The 24,670-nt window shown below is 37.9% G+C and overlaps 1 protein-coding gene and 1 pseudogene across 1 annotated transcript in view; one reads left to right on the forward strand and one right to left on the reverse strand.

Annotated features, from left to right (window-relative positions):
• Positions 1-24,670, reverse strand: part of LOC132598118 (synapsin-2-like) — a 679,754-nt gene that overhangs the window by 257,221 nt on the left and 397,863 nt on the right. The gene's annotated exons all lie outside the window — the stretch shown is intronic.
• LOC115838823 (uncharacterized) overlaps positions 10,392-24,670 on the forward strand; it is a 90,597-nt pseudogene continuing 76,318 nt past the window's right edge.

Here is a 24,670-nt window from a genome sequence, read left to right on the forward strand (position 1 = left end):
TAGAAGCCCAAAATCAAGATGTCATTAGGATGGTTCTTCTGAGGCTGATCTCCTAGGTTTGTCTCCTCCCTGTGTCTTCACATGGTCTTCCTTTTGTGTGTATCTGTGTCCTCATCTCTTCTTAGGAGGACCAGTCATATTGGATTGGGGCCCACCTGTGTGACCTCATTTTAACTTAATTACCTCTTTAAAGACATTAACTCCAAATATAGTCACATTCTGAGGTACTGAGAATTTAGGGCTTCGACATCTGGATTTTTAGGGGGACAAAATTCAGCCTATAAAAATGACCTCCCTTGTCTCAAAGAGCTATAAACAATGAGGGCTGATATGCTCCAGAGAGCCTCTGCAGGATAAGGCTGAGGCTGGGACATGGTCTGAAATCACACTCTTTCCTGGGCTTCTTGCCCTTGTTTGGCTTGCTTTGCTCAATCTTTCAGTGGTTTCTCCTGGGAGCCCTTCCTTAATAACTTACTTGTACAGGGATTCTCATCTCAGGTTCTTGGAAAGCTGAACCATTAGATAATCCTGAATAATACAGCTTCCTTTGCTCAGATGGTCTTCCAACAGAAAAACCTTCAAGAGGATATGCACATCTCCTTTAAAGCATCAGGAAGTGCTGTCAATGGGATGGAGAAGTAAGGACTTCAGAAATCGCTCTCCTCCATAAAAGCACTGAGAACACTGGGAAAAATTGTCAAAAATCACCTTTTTCAGAGCTCTGGAAATTAACCAAAGGCTTGCAACACTCTGGAGAACACATACTTAAGAAAAATGGCTGAATCTCAGTAAGAACAGAGAGTTTGCAGCATTTTAACTTGGTCTCTTTCCATCCCCTTTTCCAATTCTGCAGTAGACTTGAAAACCAACAGCCTCACAATCACAGTGAAAACCAGCATTCTGGCAAACAACGAAAGTGACAGAACAGGGTTAGAGCTATTCCAATGCCCAAATCCCAGAGAACTGACATTATTTGACCTGCCTGTCCGCTCCCTGGAAAGGTACTCTCACAGAGTTTGCTTTCCTTTGACCTAATGCAAAGCTCGTCCAGTGCAAACAATTTCTCAATACATCATAATCAAACTATCAAATCTGAAGACAACAAGAGATTCTTGAAAGCAGCAAGAAAGAAGTACTTATCACATGCAAGGGATCCTCAATAAGATTAATACTGATTTCTCATCAGAAATCATGAAAGCCATAGGCAGTGAGATGATATATTCAAAGTGCTGAAATAAAAACACTGTCAACTAATAATTGAACCAGCAATTCTAGAGAACCAAGAATTTTCATCCAGTAAAATAATCCTTTGAAAATTAAGGAGAAATTAAGGCATTCCTAGATAAACAAAAATTGAGAGAAGTGGTCATAAAAATATTTGCTCTACAATAAATACTAAAGGGATTCCTTCAGGAAGAAATGAAAAAACACTAGATAGTAACTTAAATCCACATAAATAAATAAATTGCACCAGTAAAGATAACTATATAAATAAATAGAAAAAATGTTATAATGTATGTATTGTTTGTAGTACTTTTTCCTCCTAGCTGATGAAAAGATAACCACATAAAGCAATAATTATAAATCTCTGTAGATAGGTATAAAAAGGAAGATGTAATTTGCATGACAGTGATAACAAAGTGAATCAGTTATACATAAATACATATCCCCATATCTCCTCCCTCTTGCATCTCCCTCCCATCCTCCCTATCCCACCCCTCTAGGTGGTCACAAAGCACCTAGCTGATCTCTCTGTGCTATGGGGCTGCTTCCCGCTAGCTATCTATTTTACATTTGGTAGTGTATATATGTCCCCGCCACTCTCTCACTTCGTCTCAGCTTACCATTCCCCCTCCTCATGTCAAGTCCATTCTCTACGTCTGTGTCTTTATTCCTGTTGTACCCCTATATACTTCAGAACCACTTTTTTTTTATGATTTCATATATACTTGTTAGCATATAGTATTTGTTTTTCTCTATCTGACTTACTTCACTCTATATGACAGAATCTAGGTCCATCCACCTCACTACAAATAACTCAATTTCATGTCTTTTTATGGCTGAGTAATATTCTATTCTATGTATGTGTCACATCTGCTTTATCCATTCATCTGTTGATGGACACTTAGGTTGCTATTGTAAATAGAGCTGCAATGAACAATGTGGTACATGACTCTTTTTGAATTATGGTTTTCTCAGGGTATATGCCCAGTAGTGGGATTCTTGGGTTGTATGGTAGTTCTATTTTTAGTTTTTTAAGGAAACTCCATATTGTTCTCCATAGTGGCTGTATCAATTTACATTCCCACCAACAGTGCAAGAGGGTTCCCTTTTCTCCACACCCCCTCCAGCATATATTGTTTGTAGAATTTTTGATGATGGCCATTCTGAATGGGGTGAGGTGATAACCTCATTGTAGTTCTGATTTGCATTTCTCTAATCATTAATGATGTTGAGCATTCTTTCGTGTGTTTGTTGGCAATCTATATGTCTTCTTTGGAGAAATGTCTGTTTAGGTCTTCTGCCCATTTTTGGATTGAGTTGTTTGGTTTTTTGATATTGAGCTCATGAGCTGCTTGTAAATTTTGGAGATTAATCCTTTGTCAGTTGCTTCGGTTGCAAATATTTTCTCCCATTCTGAGGGCTGTCTTTTCGTATCGTCTATGGTTTCCTTTGCTGTGCAAAAGCTTTGAAGTTTCATTAGGTCCCATTTGTTTATTTTTGTTTTTATTTCCATTTCTCTAGGAGGTGGGACAAAAAGGATCTTGCTGTGATTTATGTCATACAGTGTTCTGCCTATGTTTTCCTCTAAGAGTTTTATAATGCCTGGCCTTACAGTTAGGTCTTTAATCCATTTTGAGTTTATTTTTGTGTATGGTGTTAGGGAGTGTTCTAATTTCATTCTTTTACATGTAGCTGTCCAGTTTTCCCAGCACCACTTATAAAGAGGCTGTCTTTTCTCCACTGTATATTCTTGCCCCCTTTATCAAAAATAAGGTGAGCATATGTGCTTGGGTTTATCTCTGGGCTTTCTATCCTATTACATTGATCTAAATTTCTGTTTTTATGCCAGTACCATACTGTCTTCATTACTGTAGCTTCATAGTATATTCTGAAGTCAGGGAGCCTGATTCCTCCAGCTCCATTTTTCGTTCTCAAGATTGCTTTGGCTACTGGGGTCTTTTGTGTTTCCATACAAATTGTGAAATTTTTTGTTCTAGTTCTGTGAAAAATGCCAGTGGTAGTTTGATAGGGATTGCATTGAATCTGTAGATTGCTTTGGGTAGTATAGTCATTTTCACAATGTTGATTCTTCCAATCCAAGAACATGGTATATCTCTCCATCTGTTTGTATCATCTTTAATTTCCTTCATCAGTGTCATAGTTTTCTGCATATGGTTTTTTGTCTCCTTAGGTAGGTTTATTCCTAGGTATTTTTGTTGTTGTTGCAATGGTAAATGGGAGTGTTTTCTTAATTTCACTTTCAGATTTTTCATCATTAGTGTATAGGAATGCAAGAGATTTCTGTGCTAATTTTGTATCCTGCTACTTTACCAAATTCATTAGTTAGCTCTAGTAGTTTTCTGGTAGCATCTTTAGGATTCTCTATGTATAGTATCATGTCATCTGCAAACAGTGACAGCTTTACTTCTTCTTTTCTGATTTGGATTCCTTTTATTTCTTTTTCTTCTCCGATTGCTGTGGCTAAAACTTCCAAAACTATGTTGAATAACAGTGGTGAGAGTCGACAACCTTGCCTTGTTCCTGATCTTAGAGGAAATGATTTCAGTTTTTCACCATTGAGAACAATGTTGGCTGTGGGTCTGTCATATATGGTCTTTATTATGTTGAGGTAAGTTCCGTCTATGCCTACTTTCTGGAGGATTTTTATCATAAATGGGCATTGAATTTAGTCGAAAGGTTTTTCTCCATCTATTATGATCATATGTTTTTTGTTCTTCAATTTGTTAATATGATGTATCACATTGATTGATTTGGGCATATTGAAGAATCCTTGCATTCCTGGGATAAACCCCACTTGATCATGGTGTATGATCCTTTTAATGTGCTGTTGGATTCTGTTTGCTAGTATTTTGTTGAGGATTTTTGCATCTATGTTCATCAGTGATATTGGCCTGTAGTTTTCTTTCTTTGTGACATCTTTGTCTGGTTTTGGTATCAGGATGATGGTGGCCTCGTAGAATGAGTTTGGGAGTGTTCCTCCCTCTGCTATATTTTGGAAGAGTTTGAGAAGTATAGGTGTGAGCTCTTCTCTAAATATTTGATAGATATCGCCTGGGAAGCCATTTGGTCCTGGGCTTTTGTTTGTTGGAAGAGTTTTACTCACAGTCTCAATTTCAGTGCTGGTGATTGGTCTGTTTATATTTTCGATTTCATCCTGGTTCAGTCTTGAAAGGTTGTGCTTTTCTAAGAATGTGTCCATTTCTTCCAGGTTGTCCATTTTATTGGCATACATTTGCTTGTAGTTGTTATTTCTCCTTTTTCATTTCAAATTCTATTGATTTGAGTCTTCTCCCTTTTTTTCCTGATGAGTCTGGCTAATGGTTCATCAATTTTATTTATCTTCTCAAAGAACCAGCTTTTAGTTTTATTGATCTTTGCCATTGTTTTCTTCATTTCTTTTTCATTTATTTCTGATCTGAGTTTTATGATTTCTTTCCTTCTGCTAACTTTGGTGTTTTTTTGTTCTTCTTCCTCTAATTGCTTTAGCTGTAAGGTTAGGTTGTTTATTTGAGATGTTTCTTGTTTCCTGAGGTAGAATTGTGCTGTTATAAACGTCCCTCTTAGAACAGCTTTTGCTGCATCCCATAGGTTTTGGGTCATCATGTGTTGTCATTTGTTTCTAGGTATTTCTTGATTTCCTCTTTGATTTATTCACTGATCTCTTGGTTATTAAGTAGTGTATTGTTTAACCTCCATGTGTTTGTATTTTTTACAGATTTTTTCTTGTAATTGATATCTACTCTCATAGTGTTGTGGTCAGAAAAGATACTTGATACAATTTCAATTTTCTTAAATTTACACAAATTACACAATTACACAAATTTACACAAAGGCTTGATTTGTGACCCAAGATATGGTCTATCCAGGAGAATGTTCCCTGAGCACTTGAGAAGAAAGTGTATTCTGTTGTTTTTGGATGGAATGTCCTATAAATATCAATTAAATCCATCTTGTTTAATGTATCACTTAAAGCTTGTATTTCCTTATTTATTTTCATTTTGGATTATCTGTCCATCGGTGAAAGTGGGGTGTTAAAGTCCGCTACTATGATTGTGTTACTGTCGATTTCCCCTTTTAAGGCTGTTAGCATCTGCCCTATGTACTGAGGTGCTCCTATGTTGGGTGCATAAATATTTACAATTGTTATATCTTCTTCTTGGATTGATCCCTTGATCGTTATATAGTGTCCTTCTTGGTCTCTTGTAATAGTCTTTATTTTAAGTCTATTTTGTCTATTATGAGAATTGCTATTCCAGCTTTCTTTTGATTTCCAATTCCATAGAACATCTTTTTCCATCCCCTCACTTTCAGTCTGTATGTGTCCCTGAAGTGGGTCTCTTGTAGACAGCATATATACGGGTCTTCATTTTGTATCCATTCAGCCAGTCTATGTCTTTTGATTGGAGCATTGACTCCATTTACATTTAAGGTAGTTATCAAAATGTATGTTCCTATTACCATTTTCTTAATTGTTTGGGGTTTGTTCTTGTAGTCTTTTCCTTCTATTGTGTTTCCTGTCTAGAGGAAATTAGCAATTGTTGTAAAGCTGTTTGGGTGGTGCTAAATTCTCTTTGCTTTTGTTTTTCTGTAAAGGTTTTAATTTCTCCGTCAAATCTGAATGAGATCCTTGCTGGGTAGAGTGATCTTGGTTGAAGGTTTTTCCCTTTCATCACTTTAAATATGTCCTGTCACTCCCTTCTGGCTTGCAGAGTTTCCGGTGAAAGATCAGCTGTTGACATTATGGAGATTCCCTTGTATGTTATTTGTTTTTCTCTTGCTGCTTTTAATAATTTTTCTTTGTATTTAATTTTTGATAGTTTGAGTAATATGTCTCTTGGCGTGTTTCTCCTTGGATTTATCCTGTATGGGACTTTCTGCTCTTCCTGGACTTGATTGACTATTTCCTTTCTCATATTAGGGACATTTTCAACTATAATCTCTTCAAATATTTTCTCAGTCCTTTTCCTTTTCTCTTCTTCTTCTGGGACCCCTATAATTCGAATGTTGGTGTGTTTAATGTTGTCCCAGCGGTCTCTGAGACTGTCTTCAATTCTTTTCATTCCTTTTTCTTTATTCTGTTCTGCGGTAGTTATTTCCACTATTTTATCTTCCAGGTCACTTATCCGTTCTTCTGCCTCAGTTATTCTGCTATTGATTCCTTCTAGACAATTTTTAATTTCATTTATTGTGTTGTTCATCATTGTTTGTTTGCTCTTTAGTTCTTCTAGGTCCTTGTTAAACCTTTCTTGTATTTTTTCCATTCTATTTCCAAGATTTTGCATCATCTTTACTATCATTACTCTGAATTCTTTTTCAGGTAGACTGACTATTTCCTCTTCATTCGTTTGGTCTGATGGGTTTTTACCTTGCTCCTTCATCTGTTGTGTGTTTCTCTTTCTTCTCATTTTGCTTATCTTACTCTGTTTGGGGTCTCCTTTTCACAGGCTGTAGGTTCACAGTTCCCGTTGTTTTTGGTGTCTGACCCCAGTGGCTAAAGTTGGTTCAGTGGGTTGTGTAGGCTTCCTGGTGAAGGGGACTGGTGCCTGTGTTCCGGTGTATGGGGCTGGCTCTTGTCTTTCTCGTGGGCAGGACCACATCTGGTGGTGTGATTTGGGATGTCTGTGGCCTTATTATGATTTTAGGCAGCCTCTCTGCTAATGGGTGGGGTTGTGTTCCTGTCTTGCTAGTTGTTTGGCATAGGGTGTCCAGCACTGTAGCTTGCTAGTCATTGAGTGGAGCTGGGTCTAAGCATTGAGATGGAGATCTCTGGGAGAGCTTTCACCATTTGTTCTTACATGGAGCCAGGAGGTCTCTGGTTGATCAAAGTCCTGAACTCGGCTCTCCCCCCTCAGAGGCAAAGCCCTGACACCCCGCTGGAGCTCCAAGACCCTGTCAGCCACACCACTGCTAGTGTTGGAGGGTCTCCTGCAGAGGTGGGGGGTGGCTGCGGCTGACCGTGGGGACAAGGACACTGGCAGCAGAAGTTCTGCGAAGTACTCCTTGACGTGAGCCCTCCCAGAGTCCTCCATTAGCCTCACCAAAGAGCCAGGTCTGACAAAAAGTTTTTAAATTTTTTTTAATTTTCAAAAATTTTAAAAGGTTTTGAGGTTAAATTTGTATTAATCTGCCTAGATTGTGTAAATTAGTATGTTAATCATAATTTCTAGGTTAATCAGTAGGAAAATAATAAATATATATAATAAAATAAATGACAAGCAAATTAAAGTCATACACTAGAAAAATCTAACACAAAAGAAGGTAGTAAAAGAGGAAAGGCAGAACAACAAAAAAGACAAGGCATATAGAAAATAAATAGCAAAATGGAAAATGTAAGTCTTACCTCTTATAGTAATTTCATTAAATGTAAATGGAATAAACACTCCAATTAAAAGGTGCAGCTTGGTGGAATGATTTTTTTAAAAAAAAAGACAAAAACAGTGATCTGGCTACATGCAAACAGAAACACAGTGAGATACGACAATATTCTAAGGTATCATCTGTTTTTTACTGTCTTCTAAAGTTAAGCTATCTTTACTAGAGTGCTTTTATTTGGGGCATTGAGTGTTTTGAAGAAGACATTGAATCATACCTCACCTCTGTGTACACACACACACGCACACACAAACACATACACTAGCATATTTTTATGTCTCAGTTCTATGTGCTCAAATGTAGGAAACTCAACAGATAAAGACAAAGTAATTGTATTCATAGAACTTAATGCTGTGTCAACAATTTGCCTACATCTACCCACATAGGATTTCCAGAAAGTTTTAGAAACAAAATTTATACTCGCAAAATATGCTACATCCATGCAAACTGGGCCAGAGAGACTTGCAGAATCATAAGGGACTATTTTCCACATACACTATCTCACTTTATGTCCATTTCAACTCTCTGATATAAATTTAACAGGTATTTTAATCTCCACTTAAAAAATAAAGACTTAGAGTTCAAGAATACACATTATTTGCAGAGGCTGCACAGTTAATTTGTGGCAGAAACAGTATGAAAACATATCCTCATTCTTTCCTATGTTTATTGGAATGAGCACATCCTCTTCCCTCTCATTGTGCTAGCAGCCCATTGAAGTAGCAGGCAAACTTGTTCTGACTTTGTAGTTAAAATGCCTGAGAGAATTTTAAAGTTGGTGATGAGATTTTGCTATTCTATAACTTAATTTAAAAAGAGGAATGAAAGAAGTTGTGCTGAGAATGGGATGCAAATCTTTAACGGCATATTTGCTTAAAATATCATAGAGGGAATTGTGCATGAGCCGCTTATTGAAATCAAATAAATTTCCTTAAATCACTGTCTTTTTCTTTCCATTAACAAAGTCTGCATTGGCAATGAGTCTGCAGTCTACACAGTCATAAAATGCAGTCTATCAACCTGTCTGTATGAAGTCAATAGCACACTGAACTAAGGCCCCTCCCTTTAGCATGCACACACACACATACAATATCCTCATTTTATGGCCTGAATTATTTTTTCTCCTAGTATGTGCTTTCCAAAAAGTGTCAATGCCTTAGAAGCATAAGGAGGACTCTCGAGCCACTTTTTAAATAAATTCAATATCTATCTACTCCTGTTAGAGAAAATTGCCATAAACCACCAGGCATCATATTTTGGCTAAACTATCAGTCAGCCACCTTTTATGGAACTGTCTTTATTATCTAGTTCATTTCTTGAAATTGTCCAGCTTGCTTATAAATGTCAAACAAGGTTCACATACTTATCTGGGCTTTTCTCTTCAGCAAGTGACAGGAAAATGTTCTCCCAGTAGGGTGCTATACATGTAATTTACCCAAGGAATCAAAACCAAGAACCAAAATGTCTTTTACCTCACTGTGGTCACACTGCAGAACAAGGAAATCTCCCCTTGCTCTCCCTAGGAAGCAGGACCAAAAGAGAACATAGAGCATGTCTGTATGATGCAACCAGCTGTGCATGGAATCAACCCTTAATTAAAAATTACTTAAGAGTAATAAAACTAGGGTCATCCTGCCATTTTAATTTCAATGGAATTGAAAGGCAATGCTCTGCCAACATTAAGCCATTCTGTTTCATTTCCATCAAACAATCTCCTTCTCTAGGATTATGGAGCCAGTGCAGCATAGGTCTCCATTCCTACGAGAAGAGATTAGGTTGGAAGACAATCAAGGACTACTTTAAGGCACAGAAGGGTCCCTATAATACCTATAATATTGTTCTCCCTTCTTAATGAAAAAGGTTTGGCTCCCTGTTTTCTTCACCTGTAAAATACTAATAAGAATATCTGACCATTAAAACTGTTGTAAAGACTGAATGAAAAAAAGTGTGTAACAAAGTCTTCTGGTTAAGATGGCACCAAAAGTCTGCATAGAAACACCACCCAAAGTCACCTCTAGCCAGGCTAACCAAGAATGAAAGAGAGGACACAAATTGCCAATGTCAAAGTGAAAGAAATATCACTTTCTTTGTCAAAGTGAAAGAAATGTCAAATGAAAGAAATATCATCACTATGGATCTCATAGATATTAAAATGGTAACAGAGGAATCCTTACTACAAGCAACTCTATGTCCACAAATTTGACAATTTAGATAAATCAGATGAACTCTTAAAAGACACAAATGACTAAACTCACATAAGGAGAAAAAAAAAGCTGAATAGCCCTGTATGTAATTTTTTAAAAATTGAATCAATATTCAATAGCCTTCCATAAAAAAGAAAGCATCAGGCTTAAATAGTTTCACTGGTAAATTCTACCAAACACTTAAAAAAGAAATTACACTAATTCTCTGCATTCTCTTCCAAAAAACAGAAACAGAAGAAATACATCCTAATTAATTCTATGAGGCCAAAATTACCCTAAAACTGAAACAAGATAAAGATATTATAAGAAAAAAATGACTAATAGCTAAATGACTGTTCCGCTCACTGCCATACCAGTTCAGCCTCATCCCATCCAGAGCCAACAGAAAAATGACAAAAGGCAAGGCCAGAACTATTAGGGGCTGTCTTTCTCCTACCTTAGAGTCTGAATGAGGATCTTGAAATATAGCTGTTTATATACCCACTTCACAGAAGAGAGAAAGCCAATCCTCAAAAAGACTAAATAACCTGCCTTGGATAAATCAGTTCTTGAGTAACGGACCAGGAAACGATGCCAGGTCTGAGAGCCATTGGAGCAGACTGGATCTTAGAAATCAGCAAAAAGGAAACTCCTGAGGGACGACAAAGGAGCTATCTGGGAAATTCCTACATAGTGATGGGCAAACAGGCCTGGATTAAGAAAAAGGGAAGTGAGTCTCCTCCATAGTAGCAAACAGGCAAATCACCCTCTTCCCTCTCTGCTCCTTGATCCATGGAGAGTGTAATCACACCTTGGATTCTGACTAAATCCAAAGGGCAGAGATGATTGTAGAACCAACATAGGCTGATTCAATTCTTCAAGACCTTCTTTCCATTCATTACCAGCAAAGAAAAACCAGCATTCCTGTGACCATGTTCTGCCATACAGGTGAGCTGGGATCAAATCTACAGAAAGAGGGGGAGTCCCAGCCTTTGAGAGAGCAAAGTCCTAGACCCAGCTTCTGAGTGCTGTGTGACTTTGGAGAAACTCTAACCTCTCTGAATTTCAGTCCCCTCATGTGCAAAATGAAGTCTTTTGGGAGAATAGGAAGTGAAAAAAATAGGTTTTAGGTAACACTATCTGGGTTCATTCAGTCACTTATTCTTTCAGTCCTCAACTCTACATTATATGCTTACCAGGTACAAAGCACTAAGGATCTCCTGGTGAGTAAAAACAAACACGAAGCTATGAAAAAATAAGTACACTAATAAAAATAAAGGTACAGTTGTGAGGTGGGCAGAGGAAAGATGTGCGACACCAGGAGAACTATGATAGGAGTTGAGTTGTGCATGTGATGAAAATAAAGGGGTGGGTGGGGGTAGGAGAGACGTTTCCAGGTGTGGTCTTTCGGAATTGCAAACCAGAATTATCTAATTAAGGAAGACAAGCCTCTAAGACAAATAAAGGAAAGGCCATTAACACTGTTGAAGACAGAACAGGGTCTCTCAAGCAGGTGGCCTGTGGTTGACACTGCAGACCACTGCTAGCAGGTCAGCTGGTACCAGCACTGAGAAAGAACCATCGCACTCCACCACAAGGTGAGCCTAGTGACAATGGGTGAGCACGCAGGGCCACATCTACCTCTTAGCTTAGCGACTGTCAACAAGTCTTGAGGCCAATTTGAGCCTCAAATTTCCCTACATGTAAAAATGGAGCTTACCACGTCTCCTTCAGAAAGAATTCCACAGTATTTGGCAGAGTATATGTTCACAAAATATTTCCCTGAATGATCAAGGTTCACCCAAGAAAACTGTTTTCATGGCATTAATTCAGATTTAACATGTCCTCAAATTTGTCTTGGTGGGTTAATCAGAATAACAATTATGAAATTGACTCCTACAGTCAATTATGCTATAATTGACAGCTTTTAGGTAACAATCCTCATAAAACTGTGAATATGAAAGCAAATAAACTCAAAATTAAAAGATCATTAGTGGCAATTCAGAAGGATTATATAATAGAGGTCTATTATACGGGCCAGTTACAGTGTTGACAGCACAGTCATCATCATTTAAAATTTCTCTTCCCCAGCATGGACTAAACCAATCTTGCAACTCCCAAGATGATACCTCATTTACTACCTCATTCTTTTGCAAGAATTAAAACAAAGAAACAAAAACCTCACCTAGATTCCTGCCTGTTGACATTCGTCAGCAAATAAACAGCATCTGCAAAGCACAGGGCATTTTCCTCTTGCTCTGCTTTATCTGGGAGAACAGGAGGCAGGACTACATTTGGTTCCATACCTGTTATGCCCCAATCACTGAGTTACATACACACATCATCTCACCTAAGCGCCTAGCAATCCCGCCAGTTATGACCAGTCCCAACAGGTGATGAGACTGAGGCTCACTGAGAATAAATGACTTACAGTTACAAGGCTGGTACATGGCAGAGTCAGGATCTGAAATCAGATCTCTCTGGCTCTAAAACCTAAAACTTCGTTACATCAATTTTTTTTCCAAACTCAATGGCTCAATGGTGTAGCAATATGGGAAGCAGGGAGCAAGTGGGAGGGCAGAAGGAGGAGTCCAGTGATAATACTGGCACTAAAGGAGGACATTATCTGTAGATAAGTGCTGCCAGCTTTAGCAAAAATATTATAGGACACCCAATTAAATTTGAATTTAAGATAAATAACCATTTTTTTTGTATAAGCATGCCCACATGCAATATTTGGGACCTACCTATGCTAAAAATTTTTTTGATGTTTATCTGAAATTCAAATTTAATTGGGCATCCTGTATTTCACCTGGCAACCCTATTTGTAGAGAATTTTAAAACAATAGTAAAACTCCCTAAAACTTGGTATGCTTTTTATTATCACCATACACCAGCAGTTCGAAACACTGTCAGTGACAGAATACTCTCTGGTGGGTGGGCTTCCCTCTACCACCCTGCCCCCACACACTTAGATTCATCACCACCCAAACTGTTTTCTAGAATGTCAGTGTCCATGAGATGCTGAAACATCTGGAAGATGCCCACCATTCATCCCTTCCCTTCCTCCATGCTCAGGTGTCTCCATCAAGAGGTAGAGTCTAATTTCTCCAAAGATATACCGATGGCCAAAAGGCACATGCAAAGATGCTCAGCATCGCTAATTATTAGAGAAATGCAAATCAAAACAACAGTGAGATGTCACCTCAGAATGGCCATCATCAAAAAGTCTACAAATAACAAATGCTGGAGAAGGTGTGGAGAAAAGGGAACCCTCCTACACTGTTGATGGGAATGTAAATTGGGACAGCCACTATGGAAAATATTATGGGTTTCCTCAAAAAAACTATAAATAGAAGTACCATATGATACAGCAATCCCACTCCTGGGCATATATCCAGAGAAAACTATAATTCAAAAAGACACACACACACCAATGTCCATTTACAATAGCCAAGACATGGAAGCAACCTAAATGTCCATCAACAGACGAATGGATAAAGAAGGTGTGGTGGATGTCCCTGGTGGCACAGTGGTTAAGAATCCCCCTGCCAATGCAGGGGACACGGGTTCAAGCCCTGGTCCGGGAAGATCCCACATGCTGCGGAGCAACTAAGCCCGTGTGCCACAACTACTGAGCCTGAGAGCCACAACTACTGAAGCCTGCATGCCTAGACCCCATGCTCCTCAACAAGAGAAGCCACCACAATGAGAAGCCTGCACATCACAACAAAGAGTAGCCCCCACTCGCCACAACTAGAGAAAGCCTGTGCACAGCAACGAAGACCCAACAAAGCCAAAAATAAAAATAAATAAAATAAATAAATTTATTTTTTAAAAAAGATGTGGTATATTTATACAATGGAATATTACTCAGTCATAAAAAAGAATGAAATAATGTTTTTTGCAGCAGCATAGATGGATCTAAAGATTACCATACTAAGTGAAGTAAGCCAGACAAAGACAAATATCGTATGATATCGCTTATATGTGGAATCTAAGAAAAATGATACAAATGAACTTATGTACAAAACAGAAATAGACCCACAGACAGAGAAAACAAACTTACAGTTACCAAAGGCAAAAGGGGGGAGGGATAAATTAGAAATTTGGGGTTAACAGATACACACTACTATATATAAAATAGGTAAACAACAAGGACCTACTGTATAGCACAGGGAACTAAATTCAATATTTTGTAATAACCTATGAGTGAAAAGAATCTGAAAAAGAATTTATATATATATATAATATATATATATATATATCACTGAATCACTTTGCTGTATACCTGAAACTAACACAACATTGTAGATCAACTATACTTCAATTTTTAAAAAATTTTAAGAAAAGAGGTAGAGCCTAACCCCCTTCTCCTTTGGATCTGGGTTGGTCTTGAACCTTGCTGAACCAAGAAACTGTGGCAGAAGTGATGTTCTGAGACTTCTAAGCCTAGAATATTAGAAGTTTTGGAGCTTCCTCCCTGGTCTCTTGGGGATGGTCACTCATCAGATGCCCCCTGTGAGAACACTCCCTCCCTAAATCCCAATGAGAACCCATAGGCATGCAGCCAGGATGTGGGTAAGCACTCTTGTTGACAATCACGGCTGAGCTCCCAGCCAGCAGCCACTAACAACTGCCAATCATATAAATGCCCAGGCTAGTTGAATCTTCAGGTAATCCTGAGGTAGTCAGAAGCCCAGACTCTTCTGATTGCAACTGCACAAGAGACCCCAAGCAAGAACCCAATCCAGTCAGGCACACACTGTGAGAGATAGTCATAAATTGATCTACATTAGGGTTTTGTGCATTGTAAAGCAATAGATAACTGGAGGAACAGAATTTTTGTGGGATTATAAAAAGGAAGTTCCACATAAACATTTGAGAAACACTGAAATAATCTCTTCTTTTTGGAGATTCACAATGTCATATCAACAGTTCTGGGAATTTATGCAAGGAAAAATGGATTTAATTTTATTCAGCCCAATGTTTCTTAAATGGTCACATAATGCATTCTGCATAACACTCTCATTAATATTTTGGGAAACAGTGTCTTGGTAAGCTCACTTCAGGAAACCCTGCACTATTCCATGCTATTTCTCATCGAAACTAATGAAATGACAAATCCTGCTAAAAGTGTGGGCTCTAAGAGAGAACTAAGATGTAGAAATATTTAGATTATACAGCATATATGGTAGTTACATTCACTGAAAAAACAGGGGCATATGTTCTAATCAAGAAGAATATACATACACAGAGAATGGGAGAGAATATTTGAAATTGAGATCTATTGATTGATTGAGGTCTATTCCTGGAAACCTGGGATGCAAAACAGCTGAAGCAAAGTGTTACCTTTATTTTTTCTTAATAGACCTTTACTGGAATATAATTGCTTCACAATACTGTGTTAGTTTCTGTTGTACACCAAAGTGTATCAGCCATATGCATACATATGCCCTCATATCCGACCCCTCTCCAGCCTCCCTCCCATCCTCCCTATCCCACCCCTTTAGGTCATCACAAATCACTGAGCAGATCTCCCTGTGCTATGCTGCTGCTTCCCACTAGCTATTTTACATTCGATAGCGTGTTATATGTCAATGCTACTCTCACTTCGCCCCAGCTTCCCCCTTCCACCTCGTGTCCTCAAGTCCATTCTCTATGTCTATGTCTTTATTTCTGCCCTGCAACTAGGATCATCAGTACAATTTGTTTTATAGATTCCATATATATGCATTAGCATATAGTATTTGTTTTTCTCTTTCTGACTTACTTCACTCTGTATGACAAACACTAGGTCCATCCACCTCACAACAAATAACTCAATTTTGTTTCTTTTATGGCTGAGTAATATTCCATTGTATATATGTGCCACATCATCTTTATCCATTCAGCTGTTGATGGACACTTAGGTTGCTTCCATGTCCTGGCTATTGTAAATACTGCTGAAATGAACACTGTGGTACATGTCTCTTTTTGAATTATGTTTTTCTCAGGGTATATGCTTAGTAGTGGGATTGCTGGGAAATAAAAACTAAACTAAAACTATCTTTAGTTTTTTAAGGAATCTCCATACTGTTTTCCATAGTGGTTATTATATCAATTTACATTCCCACCAACAGTGCAGGAGGGTTCCCTTTTCACCACACCCTTTCCAGCATTTATTATTTCCAGATTTTTTGATAATGGCCATTCTGACCAGCAAGAGGTGATACCTCATTGTAGTTTTCATTTGCATTTCTCTAATAATTAGTGATATTGAGCATCTTTTCATGAGCCTCTTGGTCCTCTGTATATCTTCCTTGGTGAAATGTCTATTTAGGTCCTCCACCCATTTTTTAATTGGATTGTTGTTTTTTTGATATTGACCTGCATGAGCTGTTTGTATATTTTGGACATTTATCCTTTGTCTGTTGTTTCATTTGCAAATATTTTCTCCCGTTCTGAGGGCTGTCTTTTTATCTTGTTTATGGTTCCCTTTGCTGTGCAAAAGCTTTTAAGTTTAATTAAGTCCCATTTGTTTATCTTTGTTTTTATTTCCATTACTCTAGGAGGTGGGTCAAAAAAGAACTTCCTGTGGTTTATGTCAAAGAGTGTTTTCCCTATGTTTTCCTCTAAGAGTTTTATATTGTCCGGTCTTACATTTAGTTCTTTAATCCATTTTGAGTTTATTTTTGTGTGTGGTGTTAGGGAGTGTTCTAATTTCATTCTTTCACATGTAGCTGTCCAGTTTTCCCAGCACCACTTACTGAAGAGACTGTCTTTTCTCCATTGTATATTCTTGCCTCCTTTGTCATAAATTAGGTGACAATATGTGCATGGGTTTATCTCTGGGCATTCTATACTGTACAATTGATCTATATTTCTGTTTTTCTGCCAGTACTATACTGTCTTCATTACTGTAGCTTTGTGGTATAGTTTGAAGTCAGGGAGCCTGACTCTTCCAGCTCTGTTTTTCTTTCTCAAGATTGCTTTGGCTACTTGGGTTCTTTTGTGTTTCCATACAAATTGTAAAATTTTTGCTTCTAATTCTGTGAAGAATGCCATTGGTGGTTTGATAGGGATTGCAATGAATCTGTAGATTGTTTTGGGTAGTATAGTCATTTTCACAATATTGATTCTTCCAATCCAAGAACATGGTATATTTCTCCATCTGTTTATGTCATCTTTGATTTCTTTCATCAGTGTTTTATAGTTTTCGAGTCGAAGTCTTTTGCCTCCTTAGGCAGGTTTATTCCTAGGTATTTTATTCTTTTTGTTACAATGGTAAATGGGATTCTTTCCTTAATTTCTCTTTCTTATCTTTCGTGGTTGGCATATAGGAATACCAGAGACTTCTGTGCGTTAATTTTGTACCCTGCAATTTGACCAAATTCATTGATTAGTTCTAGTAGTTTTCTGGTGGCATCTTTAGGATTTTCTACGTACAATATTATGTCATCGGCAACTGTGACACTTTTACTTCTTCTTTTCCAATTTGTATTCCTTTTATTTCTTTTTCTTCTCTGATGTCCGTGGCTAGGGCTTCCAAAATTATGTTGAATAAGAGTGGTGAGAGTGGACATCCTTGTCTTCTTCCTGATCTTAGTGGAAATGCTTTCAGTTTTTCACCATTGAGTATGATGTTAGCTGTGAGTTTGTCATATACGTCATTTATTATGTTGAGATTGGTTCCCTCTATGCCCATTTTCTGGAGAGTTTTTATCACAAATATGTGTTAAATACTGTCAAAAGCTTTTCCTGCATCTATTGAGATGACCATATGCTTTTTATTCCTTAATTTGTTAATGTGGTTCATTGATTTGCATATATTGAAGAATCCTAGCATTCCTGAGAATAATCCAACTTGATCATAGTGTATGATCCTTTTAATGTGTTGTTGGATTCTGTTTGCTAGTATTTTGTTCAGGATTTTTGCATCTATGTTCATCAGTGATATTGGTCTATAATTTTCTTTTTTGTGATATATTTTTCTGGTTTTGGTATCAGGGTGATGGTGGCTTCATAGAATGAATTTGGGAGTGTTTCTCCCTCTGCAATTTTTTTGGAAGAGTTTGAGAAAAATAGGTGTGAGCTCTTCTCTAAATGTTTGATAGAATTTGCCTGGGAAGCCATCTGGTCCTGGACTTTTGTTTGTTGGAAGATTTTTAATTATGGTTTCAATTTCATTACTTGTGATAGGTCTGTTTATATTTTCTATGTCTTCCTGGTTCAGTCTTGGAAAATTGTATCTTTCCAAGAGTGTGTCCATTTCTTCACGGTTGTCCATTTTATTGGCATATAGTTGTTTGTAGTAGTCTCTTATAATCCTTTGTATTTCTGAGGTGTCAATTTTGATTTCTCCTTTTTCATTTCTAATTTTATTGATTTGCGTCCTCTCCATTTTTTTCTTGATGAGTCTGGCTAAGGGTTTATCAGTTTTGTTTATCTTCTCAAAGAACCAGCTTTTAGTTTTATTAATCTTTGCTACTGTTTCCTTCATTTCTATTTCATTTATTTCTGCTCTAATACTTATGTTTCTTTCCTTCTACTGACTTTGGGTTTTCTTTGTTCTTCTTTCTCTAGCTGTTTTAAGTGTAGGGTTAGATTGTTTATGTGAGTTGTTTCTTGAGGTGAGGTGGAATTGCTACAAATTTCCCTCTTAGAAGTGTTTTTGCTGCATCCCATAGGTTTTGGCTTGTCATGTTTTTGTTGTCATTTGTTTCTATGTATTTTTTAATTTCTACTTTGATTTCTTCAGTGATCTCTTGGTTATTTAGTAGCGCACTGTTTGGCCTCCATGTATTTGTGATTTTTACAGTTTTTTTCTGTAATTGATTTCCAATATCATAGCCTTGTGGTCAGAAAAGATGCTTGATGTGATTTCCATTTTCTTATATTTTCCAAGGCTTCATTTGTGACCCAAGATGTGTTCTATCCTAGAGAAAGTCCCATGTAAACTTGAGAATAAAGTGTATTCTGCCACCTTCAGGTGGAATGTTCTATAAATATCAATTAAATCTATCTGGTCTATTGTGTCATTTAAAGCTTGAGCTTCCTTATTTATTTTCTGTTTGGATGATCTGTCCATTGGTGTAAGTGGGGTGTTAAAAGTCATCTACTATTATTGTGTAACTGTTGATTTCTCCTTTCATGGTTGTTAGCGTTTGCCTTATGTATTGAGGTGCTCCTATATTGGGTGCATAAACATTTATAATTGTTATATCTTCTTCTTGGATTGATCCCTATATCATTATGTAGTGTCCCTCCTTATCTCTTTTACCAGTCTTTATTTTAAAGTCTATTTTATCTGATATGAGTATTGCTACTCCAGCTTTCTTTTGCTTTCTATTTGCATGGAATATCTTTTTCCATCCCTTCACTTTCAGTCTGTATGTGTCCCTAGGTCTGAAGTGGGTCTCTTGTAGATAGCATACATATGGGTCTTATTTTTGTATCCATTCAGCCAGTTTGTGGCTTTTGGTTGGGGCATTTAATCCATTTACATTCAAGGTTATTATCAATATGTATGTCCCTATCCATTTTCATAATTGTTTTGGGTTTGTTTTTGTGGGTCTTTTTCTTCTCTTGTGTTTCCCGCCTAGAGAAGTTTCTTTAGCATTTGTTGTAAAGCTGTTTTGGTGGTACTGAATTCTCTTAGATTTTGCTTGTCTGAAAAGGTTTTGATTTCTCCATTGAATCTGAATGAGATCCTTGCTGGGTAGAGTAACCTTAGTTGTAGGTTCTTCTCTTTCATTGCTTGAAGTATATTCTGCCACTCCATTCTGGCCTGCAGAGTTTTGCTGAAATAATAGGTGATAACATTATGGGGATTCCTTTGTATGTTATTTTTTGTTTTACCTTTGCTGCTTTTAACATTTTTTCTTTGAATTTAATTTTTATTAATTTGATTAATATATGTCTTGGTGTGTTTTTCCTAGGCTTTATCCTTTATGGGACTCTTCTGCACTTCCTGGACTTGGGTGACTATTTCCTTTCCCATGTTAGGGAAGTTTTTGCCTAGAATCCCTTCAAATATTTTCTCAGACCCTTTCTTTTTCTCTTTTTCTTCTGGGACTCCTATAATTTGAATATTGGTGTGTTTAGTGTTGCCCCAGAGGTCTCTGAGATTGTCTATAATTCTTTTCATTCTTTTTCTTTATTCTGCTCCTTGGCAGTTATTTCCACCATTTTGACTTCCAGCTCAGTTATTCGTTCTTCTGCCTCAGTTATTCTGTTACTGATTCCTTGTAGTGTATTTTTCATTTCAGTTATTGTGTTGTTCATCTCTGTTTGTTTGTTCTTTAGTTCTTCTAGAATTTTGCTAAACAATTCTTGTATTTTCTCAGCCCGTGCCTCCATTCTATTTCCAAGATTCTGGATCATCTTTACTATCATTACTCTGAATTCTTTTTCAGATAGATTGCCTATTTCCTCCTCATTTATTTGGTCTTGTAGGTTTTTACCTTGCTCCTTCATCTGTGAAATATTTTTTTGACACCTCATTTTTATTTTTTTTAATAAGTGGGATTATGTTTCTGTCTTACTAGTTGTTTGGCCTGAGGTTTCCAACACTGGAGTTTGTAGGCTATTGGGTAGAGCTGGGTCTTGGTTCTGAGATGAGGAACTCCGTGAGACCTCACTCCAATGAATATTCCCTGGGGTCTGAGGTTCTCTGTTAGTCCAGTGGTTCAGACTTGGAGCTCTCACTGCAGGAGTTCCAGCCCTAACCCTGGATCGTGAACCAAGATGCCACAAGCTGTGTGGAGTGCCAAAAAAAGAGAGAACAATAACAAAGTAAAAAATAAAATTAGACTAGGAAACTAACAGATATGTTAGAAAGAATATATAAATTAAAATATAGGTGAAACAAAAACCAGAAGGTATAACAGTACCACAATAGTAAAAAAGAGGAGGGAAAAGGAAAAAAAAAAGGGGGGGGAGGGGAAGGCCTTGGCTGTGGAGGGTGGGGCATAAGCAAGGGTGAGGCTTATGTGGTGGGCGGGGTCTATGCTTAGGACCCATGGCCTGGAAAAGGCCCTGGGGGCTGTGGTGGGTGAGGCTTAGGCACAACTGAACAGAAGGGGCCCAGGTGTGCCACCCACCCCTGGTCTCAGAGGGTGGGGGACATCACCTGGGAGCCCAGCATGCTCCCTGGGCTCAAGAGGATGGGGCTCTCCTCTCCTGCTCCTACAGTCCTGGAGGGCCCCTCCCACCTGCCTCTCCTGTTCTCCCCTCAGCCTTCTTCCTATGTCCCCAGGACCAATGTGGCAGCTAGTGGGGGTGGGGGAGTGGGAAGGTAGGGGAGGACGACCTTGGAGGGCAGACCAACTGGGGAGCTCAGCAGGCTCCCCAAGCCCCAGTGGGGGGGGGCAAATGCCCTCTGCTCCTCTCCCACTCCTCCTGGAGTGCCCCTCCCACTTGCCACTCCTGATCTCCCCAGCTTCCTTCTTATGCGCCCAGGACCCATGTGGCCTAGAAGAGGCTTTGGAGAGGAGCATAATGGCCTGGGAGCACAGCAGGCTCCCTGGGTGCAAGTGGGTGGGGTAATCACCCTCTACTGCTCTCCTGCTCCTCCCAGAGGGCCCCTCCCACATGCCTCTCCTAATCTCCCTGGCCTCAGGGGTACCAATCCTGTACAGCCACCACTTCTCCACCCTCAGTACCACCATGTCCCACCAGTTTGCTTGGGGGTTCCTCCCATCTCCTTGGGCGTCAGAGTCCCCCACCAGTGACCAGTAGGTGCCCTAGTTGTGGGTAGACACTAACTCGGCACCTTCTCACATGGCCACCTTGACTCCACCCCTTACCCTTATTTTTTTATTTTTTATTTATTTATTTTTTCTTATTAGTCATCCATTTTATACACATCAGTGTATACATGTCAATCCCAATCTCTCAATTCATCACACCACCAAACACAGCCCCAACTGCTTTCCCCCCTTGGTGTTCATATGTTTTTTTCCCTACTTCTGTGTCTCTATTTCTGCTCTGCAAACCAGTTCATCTATACCATTTTCTAGGTTCCACATATATGCATTAATATATGAATTTGTTTTTCTCTTACTGACTTACTTCACTCTGTATGACAGTCTCTAGATGCATCCACGTCTCTATAAATGACCCAATTTTGTCCCTTTTTATGGCTGAGTAATATTCCATTGTATATATGTATCACAGTTTCTTTATCCATTCATCTGTTGATTGGAATTTAGGCTGCTTCCATGACCTGGCTATTGTAAGTAGTGCTGCAATAAACATTGGGGTGCATGTGTCTTTTTGAATTACGGTTTTCTCTGGGTATATGCCCAGTAGTGAGATTGCTAGGTCATATGGTAATTCTATTTTTAGTTTTTTAAGGAACCTCCATACTGTTCTCCATAGTGGCTGTATCAATTTACATTCCCACCAACAGTGCAAGAGGGTTCCCTTTTATCCACACCCTCTCCAGCATTTGTTCTTTGTAGAGTTCTCAGGATGCCCATTCTAACTGATGTGAGGTGATACCTCATTGTAGTTTTGATTTGTATTTCTCTAATAATTAGTGATGTTGAGCAGCTTTTCATGTGCTTCTTGCCCATCTGTATGTCTTCTTTGGAGAAATGTCTATTTAGGTCTTCTTCCCATTTTTGGATTGGGTTGTTTGATTTTTTAATATTGAGCTCATAAGCTGTTTATATATTTTGGACGTTACTCCTTTGTCCGATGATTCGTTTCCAAATATTTTCTCCCAATCTGAGGGTTGTGTTTGTGTCTTGTTTATGGTTTCCTTTGCTGTGCAAAACCTTTTAAGTTTCATTAGGTCCCATTTGTTTATTTTTGGTTTTATTTCCATTACTCTAGGAGGTGGATCAAAAAAGATCTTGCTGTGATTTATGTCAAAGAGTGATCTTCCTATGTATTCCTCTAAGAGTTTTATAGTGTCCAGTCTTATATTCAGGTCTCTAATCCATTTTGAGTTTATTTTTGTGTATGGTGTTATGGAGTTCTAATTTCAATGTTTTACATGTAGCTGTCCACTTTTCCCAGCACCACTTATTGAAGAGACTGTCTTTTCTCCACTGTATATCCTTGCCTCCTCTGTCATAGATTAGTTGACCATAGGTGGATGGGTTTATCTCTGGGCTTTCTATCTTGTTCCATTGATCTATATTTCTGTACCATATTGTCTTGATTACTTTAGGTCTGTAGTATAGTCTGAAGTCAGGGAGTCTGATTCCTCTAGCTCTGTTTTTTTCCCTCAAGACTGCTTTGGTTATTTGGGGTCTTTTCTCCATACAAACTTTAAGATTTTTTCTTCTAGTTCTGTAAAAAATGCCATTGGTAATTTGATAGGGATTGCATTGAATCTGCAGATTGCTTTGGGTAGTATAGTCATTTTCACAATATTGACTCTTCCAATCCAAGAATATCGTATATCTCTCCATCTGGTGCTATCATCTTTAATTTCTTTCTTCAGGGTCTTATACTTTTCTGCATACAGGTCTTCTGTTTCCATATGTAGGTTTATTCCTAGGTATTTTATTCTTTTTCTTGCAATGGTAAATGGGAGTGTTTCCAAGATTTCTCTTTCAGATTTTTCATCATTAGTGTATAGGAATGCAAGAGATTTCTGTGCATTAATTTTGTATCCTGCAACTTTACCAAATTCATTGATTAGCTCTAGTAGTTTTCTAGTGACATGTTTAGGATTCTCTATGTATAGTATCATGTCATCTGCAAACAGTGACAGTTTTACTTCTTCTTTTCTGACCTGTATTCCTTTTATTTATTCTTCTTCTCGGATTGCCATAGCTAGGACTTCCAAAACTATGTTGAATAATAGTGGTGAGAGTGGACATCCTTGTCTCGTTCCTGATTTTAGAGGAAATGCTTTCAATTTTTTACCATTGAGAATGATGTTTGCTGTGGGTTTGTTGTATATGGCCTTTGTTATGTTGAGGTAGGTTCCCTATATGCCCACTTTCTGGAGAGTTTTTATCATAAATGTGTGTTGTATTTTGTCAAAAGCTTTTTCTGCATCTACTGAGATTATCATATGGTTTTTATTCTTCTATTTGTTAATATGGTGTATCACATTGATTGATTTGCATATGTTGAAGAATCCTTGCATCCCTGGGATAAATCCCACTTGATCGTGGTGTATGATCCTTTTAATGTTTTGCTGGATTCTGTTTGCTAGTATTTTGCTGAGGAATTTTGTATCTATATTCATCAGTGATATTGGTCTGTAATTTTCTTTTTTTGTAGTATCTTTGTCTGGTTTTGGTATCATGGTGATGGTGGCCTCATAGAAAGAGTTTGGGAGTTTTCCTTCCTCTGCAATTTTCTGGAAGAGTTTGAGAAGGATGGGTGTTAGCTCTTCTCTAAATGTTTGATAGAATTCACCTGTGAAGCCATCTGGTCCTGGACTTTTGTTTGTTGGAGGATTTTTAATCACAGTTTCAATTTCATTACTTGTGATTGGTCTGTTCATATTTTCTATTTTTTCCTGGTTCAGTCTTGGAAAGTTATACCTTTCTAAAAATGTGTCCGTTTCTTCCAGGTTGTCCAATTTATTGGAATAGAGTTGCTTGTAGTAGTAGAGTTGCTTGTAGTAGTCTCTTAGGATGCTTTGTATTTCTGCGGTGTCTTTTGTAACTTCTCCTTTTTCATTTCTAATTTTATTGATTTGAGTCCTCTCCCTCTTTTTCTTGATGAGTCTGGCTAATGGTTTATCAATTTTGTTTATCTTTTCAAAGAACCAGCTGTTAGTTTTAATGATCTTTGCTATTGTTTTCTTTGTTTCTATTTCATTTATTTCTGCTCTGATCTTTATGATTTCTTTCTGTTAACTTTGGGTTTTGTTTGTTCTTCTTTCTCTAGTTCCTTTAGGTGTAACGTTAGATTAT

The sequence above is a fragment of the Globicephala melas genome, chromosome 11 (assembly GCF_963455315.2).
Source record: "Globicephala melas chromosome 11, mGloMel1.2, whole genome shotgun sequence".
NCBI lineage: Eukaryota > Metazoa > Chordata > Mammalia > Artiodactyla > Delphinidae > Globicephala > Globicephala melas.